At 46.2% G+C, this 8,489-nt stretch overlaps 1 protein-coding gene and 1 long non-coding RNA gene across 4 annotated transcripts in view; one reads left to right on the top strand and one right to left on the bottom strand.

The window, feature by feature from the left end:
* Window positions 1-4,335: 4,335 nt before the first annotated feature.
* Window positions 4,336-5,657, bottom strand: LOC134980706 (uncharacterized). The gene is made up of 3 exons (XR_010190461.1): window positions 5,433-5,657; window positions 4,778-4,857; window positions 4,336-4,464 (listed from the first exon to the last, which is right to left on the bottom strand). It is a non-coding gene; the product is annotated as an uncharacterized LOC134980706 (long non-coding RNA).
* SPTBN5 (spectrin beta, non-erythrocytic 5) overlaps window positions 5,619-8,489 on the top strand; it is a 704,607-nt gene continuing 701,736 nt past the window's right edge. For 2 of the 3 annotated variants that reach the window (XM_063947637.1, XM_063947638.1), the window contains exon 1: window positions 5,619-5,668. The gene's annotated coding sequence lies outside the window, so the exon portion shown is untranslated. The remainder of the gene's footprint in view (window positions 5,669-8,489) is intronic. The other variant, XM_063947639.1, reaches the window with a different exon arrangement.

The following is an 8,489-nucleotide window of genomic DNA, read 5'->3' as shown; positions in this document are numbered from 1 at the left end:
GCACACCAGGTAGTCCTAAAGCTTTCTTTAGTTGTGCCCAGTCTCCTGCGGAGCCGCTATTCCCCATGGTCCTTACGGAGTTCCCAGCATCCACTACGGACTACGAGAAATAGAATTATCGGTAAGTAAATTCTTATTTTTTGCATATATCATAAAATAACTATAACTTATTTTCTGAATTTAATCTGCTTTACTATAGTTAACTGGGAAAGAGAAAATCTGTCTGTCTTCATCTTTCAGAACTGCATCACAACCTATTTCATATATTATTTTTTTCAGTGGAGGTTTGTAAAATCCTTGCCCTGAATTTAATATAATTATGCTTATTACTGTACAGCAGTGTTTTTCAACCACTGTGCCGTGGCACACTAGTGTGCCCTGAGCAGTCTCCAGGTGTGCCGCCATAGAAGCACAGCCAGGCCCGTCAGTGTTTTGCCGCTACTGAGCCCCTGGAACGATCAATACTGGTGGGTTTAGTGGTTGCAGAGCCAGTTCTTATTTTGGACCCGGGCAGTGTTGGGCTCTTCTGGCTTTCTCAGATCTGGCTCAGGCGTTACCTATGGAGAAGCTGTAACATGACATCATAGGACATGCAACTGCACCATGCATCACCATTATATTTGAATGGGCCTTGGCAATACTTAAATCTTGTCAGTGTGCCGCGAGTTGTAAAAGGTTGAAAATCTCTGCTGTACAGGGATCACATTGTAATATTTGCAGACACTAGATGGCGATAGGGTAACATTTATTCACAGTCTGCTTATACATTTGTATGCTTGCCTTTTTGCAACCACCATGAATTTCCATTATGACTTAAACTTAATTCAGACAATTTGTCAAAGGGTTAACTTTCTTGTAGCAAAGTAATGGGGGGGAAAAAATGGTAAACCAATTCAAAAATAAATAATATACAGATCCAATGATCTGGTACTCTGTTTACCCAGGCAGGGTAATGGCTCACTCCAGTGCTTGCCTTAGGTGAATCACTGAACAAACAGCGTGCAGAAGAAGTAATAGACACACAGTGGTCTTAAATTCTAATAATAGTACCCCCCACACACCCCCCCACACCCCATTAGTTATAAGCCCCTTTCAGCTAAATTGTACCGGGAAAGTTCCCTTCATTGCACTGTGATTACGCGGCGCATGCGTTCCAGAATGCCAAACGCACGGCATTCTGGGGCGTGATTCCAGCAGTAATGTCAGCAGTCAGAGATTGCTGCATCACTGCCAGTCCACGGGGCACCCAGGTAACGTACTCCTGGCTTCACTTGCATCACATGCGACCAGTGCCAGATTAAGGTCCACATGGGCCTGGAGCTGACATTTGTGAAGGGCCTATTGTGTGCCGCAGCAGATGATGTGACTATTGCCATGGGGGTGTGACTAGTTATGTGGGGGGGAGGGGGGGTGGCCATGGAGTGTGACTAGCGCCTACCTCGAAAACCTCAGTCTCATTTCTCTGGCTACAAGACACAGACTGCCTATCACTGAACAGCAGCAGCCAGCAGGTCGTCCCTGATTATTATTATTATCCTTTATTTATATGGCGCCACAAGGGTTCCGCAGCGCCCAATTACAGAGTACATAAACAAATAATCAAAACAGGAAAACAGCAACTTACAGCTGAATACAATATACTGTAGGACAAGTACAGGGTATATAAACATAGCTTCATCAGCAGACGACACTGAAATAAATATCAGGGTGGCAGAGAACTGGGGGATTTAGTGCCGTCGAAGGGAGTATGAAGTAGAAGGTGGTTTAAGTTAGAGAGGAAAAAGCACATGAGGGAAGAGGGCCCTGCTCGTGAGAGCTTACATTCTAAGGGTTGTAACACACTAGCCGGCTGGCGCCGCCCGGCAAAAACCCGGCCGGCTTTTAACCGCTGCCGTGATGCAAAGACACATTGAGCACAATGTGTCCTTAAACACGGCACAGTCCCGGCACGGCTGCCGGGTTGCAGCCGGAACTATTCACTGGAAGGTCCGGCTGCAGGGCCGGCGCCGGGCCGTCTTTGAAGCCAGTAAATCGTGTGTGTGAAGGGGAGCTTTCACACACAACGGTTTTTTCCCAAGCCGTGTCTAATGCTGCGCATGCGCACAGCATTACACACGGCTCAAAGCCGTCCTGTGTGCGAGACTCTGCCGGTTTCTCCCGGATGGCAAAAAGCCGGACAAAGTTTGTCCGGCTTTTTGCCATCCGGGAGAAACCGGCCAGTGTGTTACAGCCCTCTGCCGGTTTCTCCCGGATAGCAAAAAGCCGGACAAAGTTTGTCCGGCTTTTTGCCATCCGGGGAAAACCGGTTAGTGTGTTACAGCCCTAAGGGGAAGGGAAGACAGACAGGGGTGTCACAGATGGAGTAAACAGTGAGCGTTAAACAGAGGGTTAGGATGAGATTTGGCTGGGTTTGGTGAAGAAGTGGGTCTTGAGAGCCCGTTTGAAGTTTTGTAGAGAGGTGGAGAATCTGAGGGGGAGAGGTAGGGAATTCCAAAGAAAGGGAGCAGCATGTGAGAAATCTTGGAGGTAGGAGTGGGAGGAAGTAACCAGCAAGTAGGAGAGGCGGCATGCATTATACTAAGCTTTCATTCCCACATATTATACACAGATACCTCTCCACCTACAGAGCTCACTACCTAACACATGTATCACACAGATACTGGGCGCTTGTCCGCAGATCTCACAATCTTACACACATATCTCACATATGCTGAGCCTTCAACATCCCCAGAGCTTACAATCAAATACTGTACATACTGTACAAATACATCACACATACCTAGTAATATTACCCATGATTTACAATCTAACAACACATGTGCCATAAACCTTCTAAACTTTTGTCCATCGGTTTACAATCTCATCTAACAGCAGCATAATCCAAGGTCTCACTGATATTTGTATCTTGTTTTAAGAGCTGACAATCATATGTTGCTCTCTCCCCAACTAGAGCTTGTTATTCCACTACACAGGTACCATCAGAGAGACCTCACCTACAACTTGCCACCTAGTACGTATCACACATCCCCAAAATCAAATAATATGATTCAAAATTCAGATTTAAGTGTGCAGGTTCCTTGCCCACAGAGCTTGCAATCGCAGAGATTGCCTTCTCACCTGGGAGGGGCAGGTAGTTGAGACAGGGGCCAAAGCAGTGGCTCTGTGCTCTCCCAAAACTCTTTGGGGCCTGAGACGTCAGCGCTCCTTCCCACTGCACCAGGGCTGAGACTTTTAGTTTGACTGCATAGCTCAGGCTCTCGCCTGATAACAAGCAGCCCTGTCACAATCACGCGGGCCGCCTTCACAGAGCTGAGGGTAAGCACAGCTCAACTGCCCCTGGTGCACTGGTGGTTTGGCAGCGCTTGGTGTGGAATCACACTTCATGAGGAGGAGCCAGGTGGCTGTGAGGCGCATGGAGGGCGTATGAAGCCTTCTACTGCAACCACCAATTTTAACAGTGTTGCCGGCATTTGAAGAACCCCGTGCAAGGTTAATTTTTGCTGGATGGCAGGGGGAGAGATTAGTTGCGGTGCGAGTGAGCGGGACCTCAAGTGCCCGCTGGCAGCTGGATTTTTTTTCCTCCTGTCTCCAGCAGGGGTTGAAGCTACATCTGCCCCATTATTAATCCAACACTGGCTGGCACCCTGTACACACTGATGCTCGCAGCACAGCTACAGTGTAGACGGACGCATCTGTATGTATGAGGTCATTCCGAGTTGATCGCACGCTGCTGATCAGGGTACTACTGCGCATGCATATGCACCGCAATGCGCATGTGCGTCGTACGGGTACAAACAGCATCGTTGCTGGGCAATGCTTCTAGCGACGAATCCATTCGCACGGGTGATTGCAAGGAGATTGACAGAAAGAGGGCGTTTATGGGTGTAAACTGACCGTTTTCTGGGAGTGGTAGGGAAACCGCAGGCGTGTCCCGGCGTTTGCAGGGCGGGCGTCTGACGTGAATTCCGGGACTGGACAGGCTGACGTCATCGCAAGGGCTGAGTAAGTTCAGACCTACTCTGAAACGGCAAAAAATGTTTTTGTACTGCTTGGCTGCACATGCGATCGCACACTTGCAAAGCGAAAATACACTCCCCAGTGGGCGGCGACTATGCATTTGCACGGCTGCAAAAAGTAGCTAGCGAGCGATTAACTCGGAATGAGGGCCATAGAACAGTAATGCATACACATAGTATACATAGAAAAAATGTATATATATATATATATATATATATACACACATACATACATACATACATACATACATATACTGTGTGTGTATATATATATATATATATATATATATATATACACACACACTATACATACCGGCGTTCAGGATATCGGCATTTGGAATGCTGATGCCGGAATACCAACATTGGTCAGAATGCTGGTGCGGGATCCCCACATGGATAAAAATGCCGGCACTGGAATCCCGACTGCTGGCTCCCGAACGTAAGTGTGCTGTGGTAGGAGATGGAGGGAAAGGTTTAGGCTGTGGGAGGGTTAGTATTAGGCTGCGGGAAGAGGGTTAGTTCTGGGAAGGGGGGATTAGGCACCACCGGGAAGGGTAAGGCTGCGGGGGTGGAAAGGTTAGCTTTAGGCTACAGGTGTGTGTGTGTGTGTGTGTGTGTGTGTGTGTGTGTGTGTGTGTGTGTGTGTGTGTGTGTGTGTGGGGGGGGGGGGGGTTTGGTTTAGGCATCACCGAGTAAAGTTAGGGTCAGGCTGCGGGAAGGGAGGGTTAGGTGGGGGAGTAGATGAGGGTTAGTATACTTACCTTCCAGGTGTCAGGATTTGGCATGTAAGGGTGATGTCTGTATTCTGACCGCTGCCATCACAAAGATCCTGATACCATACCTGCATGCATATATAGCGTATAGTATATATATATAAATATATATATAAAGCACACACATACAATACACATGCATACATAGCGTATAGTATATTATATATATATATATATATAAAGCACACACATACAATACACATGCATAAAGCACACACATACAATACACGTACATAATATACATATATATGCAGAGTACATGTTGTATACATAGTACATACCCTCCAACTGTACCTTTTTAATAGGTACAGTACCTTTTTTTCATGGTCTGTACCGATTTTTGCCTCTCCAAACTTCCATTGAAAGTATAGGAAAAGGGGCGTGGCCACGCCCCCCCCCCCTTTACACGCGGCCACGCCCCCTTTTCGGATTTGTACTGATTTTTCTGTGTAAAATGTTGGAAGGTATGCATAGTATAGATAACTATACATACTGCAAAAGAGCAGGGAGGGTGTTACAGGAGGTGCTGGATAGAGATGGAACTTGTAGGTTTTGGTGAGGGGAAATGAAGCTTATAAAAGTAATTATCCTGTACAGTACTATACACATGTATGTGTGTGTGACACACTGACAGGTGACTAACCATCTCTCCTGTGTTGAGTTCCTGGCTGCAATATCATTCATTCTTCAGCCTGCTGCCCGAGTAGTTGCTGGTCTGTGTGTGGGTGGGGGGTGTCTGTGCTCTGATTGGCTGAGTGACTGTGTGTGATGTGTCACTCAGCCAATCGGAGCACAGCAGATGCTGCTGAGGAGTTCCTGCACTGATCAGGATTCTCCTCAGCGTTACAGCAGGGCGCACCACAGCTTCAGCAGCTGATAGTGAGTACCTACCGTATACAGCTTGTCACCAGCCCGACCTGCCTTGGCCACGCCCCCGATGATAGTGGGAGGAGTTACAGAGCAGGGGGCACACCTGGGATTAACCAACAGCCTAGGCCGACTCTTGATTGTGAGGATAGGCCAGTGGGCGGGGCTATGGACGGATTCGGGGGCAGAGCCTCAGAGGTATTCAGGACTGACTCGGGCCGGCAGAGTTTCAGACCTCTGTGGTCGGAACTTTGGCCAGCTGGTTTGGGGTGTTGTGGGCCTATTTTCAATGGGAGGCCTGGAGCTGCAGCTCCATCCGCCCCATTGTTAATCCGGCCCTGCATGCGACCAAGCCAGGCAAGTGTTTAAATGTGGTTTTCTCCAGGTCAACCTACTCCATTGTCTATAGTCCTGCTCTTTAGTTTGCAGATTTTGGCTTCAAGTACGTAATTATTCTCAGGAAAATTTGTCGAAATACCTGTCACTAACTCCAGAACGGGCACTGTTTGATATTCTCCCACAAAATCTTAGGGTCTCAAGGAGAGGCAGATGGTTGCTACTGGCGGTCAATACAGTGCTTGCAAATAAATTCTACAGGCATGGACACATCCCAAAACACCAACTATGTCCCTTTTTAAAACAAAATAGTTTTATTTTCTCCGCATAGAGTGAGTGGCGGTTACTCTGGAGTGGAGATCAGGGCTGAGCGGTTCTTTGAGATGTGGGAAAGCTTTATAAGCTTTATAGTGACCCTGTAAATGGCCGTACAAACTCGGTCATAATTCTCTGCACAGAGTATGGTATAGAAGATCTATCGTTATTAGATAGACGGTCAATAGCTCAATACCATATGGCTGACGGCCAAAAGGTAGACGGTACAAAAAGTCGAAGGTGTCAAAGGCTCAATATGGAAATGGCTGACACAAAGGCTTGACACACGTTTTTTGTGTGTCAATTTGTATGTTACAATCACCTGTGACCCCATTTAGGGGCAGTGTACACCCTCGCGGGATCACTTCGCTCACAACGCTTTGGGCAAGATGACTATTACTAACCGTAGTCCACGTGGATGGCGAACCAAGCTAAAGTTGTTGTTTTTTTTAATAGAGTAAATTTTTATTCATGAATAAATGTCAAATACAGATAATAGTTTATGCAAGCAGTCAATAACAGTAAATAGCATGGTAAACAGACAAACGGTAATATACCATCAGTCCTGTACATGTAAAATACAATTCAATAGCAAATGACATAGACTTGCAAATCAATAGGCAATAGTCACAATAGATCTGCATACCAGTATATAAAGAATTGCCGTACAGTCTGTTGTCTCCCGGGTGCTCGGGTACGGCACATCGCGGACCGGGTAGATAGATTGTTGGGAGGGGCTGGGAAAGACCCGGCGGTCTTGGTGCCCGTTGGCACCAATGACAAAGTTAGCGGAAGGTGGGATGTCCTTAAGAAAGACTTTAGGGACTTAGGAAAGAAACTGAAGGCAAGGACATCTAAGGTAATATTCTCGGAATTATTACCCGTGCCACGCGCTAGTCCAGGGAGGCAGAGGGAGATTAGGGAGGTAAATGTGTGGCTTAGGGATTGGTGCAGGAAAGAGGGGTTTGTGTTCCTGGAACACTGGGCGGACTTCTCAGTCAGGCGCCATCTCTTTTGTCGTGACGGATTGCACCTGACTGAGGAGGGGGCAGCGGTGCTGGGGGGAAGGATGGTTAGAAGGTTGGAGGAGATTTTAAACTAGGAGCCTGGGGGGAGGGTTTAGCTAGAAACTACGGGTCATGCAGTGAGAATAGTGGGGATGGCGGTAGTAAACGAAATGGGGGAGAAGTTGGGGGGAGGGTAAGAGCTGGTGGTAAGGTTACTAACATGGGTACTAAAAGGGATTTTACCAAAGCACTAACCAATGACGATTACAGGTCATCCTTGCTACATAAGGTGAAAGATGTCCCTAACGCAAGGGAAAATACTTATCTTAGTTGTATGTATGTAAACGCCAGAAGCATTACTGGTAAAAAGGGTGAACTAGAAACACTTGCAGCAAGCAAACAGTATGATATTATAGGCATTACTGAAACTTGGTGGGATGAATCTCATGATTGGACAGTCAATCTAGAGGGCTATACACTGTTTAGGAGAGACAGACTAAATAAAAAGGGTGGAGGGGTGTGTCTTTACGTAAAGCCGTTTTTAAAACCTAATATATGGGAAGATATTCAGGAGGGGACTGTAGACACTGACGAGACATTATGGGTAGAAATTGCATGCGGGGGAAAAGGAATAAAAAAGTTAGTATTGGGTGTATGCTATAGGCCGCCTGGTATCAACGCATCTGATGATGAATTGTTACTAAACCAAATTGAAAGAGCAGCAGGAGTAGGAGACATAGTAGTGATGGGAGATTTTAACTATCCAGAGATAAACTGGAAAAACGACTTATGTGATACTGCTAGGGGCAATATGTTTTTAAACACACTTAATGATAACTACTTAGTCCAACTAATTGAGGAACCAACTAGGTACAATGCAATCTTAGACCTGGTATTAACAAACAATGGGGATTTGGTATCAGGTATTATAGTAGGGGAACCCATAGGAAACAGCGACCACAATATGGTCACATTCAATATCAGTTTCTATAAACAGACCTATACTGGCTCAACTAGGACTTTAAACTTTAGCAAAGCAAATTTTGAAAAGATGAGAGTATTTTTCAGGGATATTGAATAGGAAGGTTTGTTTTTAGGAAAAAATACTACGGAGAAATGGGAGGTACTAAAATTCCTGCTAGCTAAAAATACACTCAAATGTATTCCTATGAGTA

Source organism: Pseudophryne corroboree, chromosome 12 (genome assembly GCF_028390025.1).
Source record: "Pseudophryne corroboree isolate aPseCor3 chromosome 12, aPseCor3.hap2, whole genome shotgun sequence".
Lineage (NCBI taxonomy): Eukaryota > Metazoa > Chordata > Amphibia > Anura > Myobatrachidae > Pseudophryne > Pseudophryne corroboree.
Note: the sequence above shows the minus strand (reverse complement) of the source record. Positions and strands in the feature narration are given on the sequence as shown.